Source organism: Falco punctatus (assembly GCF_963210335.1).
Source record: "Falco punctatus genome assembly, chromosome: 5".
NCBI lineage: Eukaryota > Metazoa > Chordata > Aves > Falconiformes > Falconidae > Falco > Falco punctatus.
This window is the reverse complement of record NC_137584.1, coordinates 47,581,595-47,582,319: the sequence shown is the minus strand read 5'-3', so window position 1 is coordinate 47,582,319 and position 725 is coordinate 47,581,595.

Here is a 725-nt window from a genome sequence, read left to right as displayed (position 1 = left end):
GGGGGGGGGGGGGGGGGGGGGGAAACCCACTGGTTTTTCTTATGCTCTTTTCTGAGCATAAAAAGAGGCCAGCAAAAATTAGGATCAAGAGTATTCCACATGAAAGGAGAAAACTTGGAATTCCCAGCATCTTTCAGCACCTTTACAAGGGACACGTAGCCTAAAATAATAGGTACTCAGAGTAGGATTTCCACAACACTGGATTAGAAACTTTGTCTATTATCTTTTCATGGGATTTTCAGCTCATGAGCACATTCACTACAATTCAAAATACAGCAAAAGATACAGCAAAATGTTTCATCTTTCCCCAAATTTTAATTCTTTGTCATTTTAGGATGTAACCACTGTGCTATATGTGATTATCTCACACAAGGAACTGGATTTTCATAATACCTAATGCCACACAAAGTAGCTGCAGAAATCACACAATTTCCACTACAGAGATTAAAGATATGATTGTGGAACAAAATAACTGGTTTTAATCAAAGATCAGAAAGAACAAAACGGGTGCATTCAGTTGTTGGGGTTTTTTTATTATTATTATTATTTCAGTGTTTAACCATTAATATTTTAACTTGAAAATAAACCCATGTTATTTCAGAGAGATTGAAACTGAGATTCTGACTTTGTTGCCGTCTCAGAAGAAACATTTCCACCTTTTCAAAAGCTTTCCATGCATGTCTAAAATGAGAAATACACTGAAACTGAATTGCTACTCTGAAAAG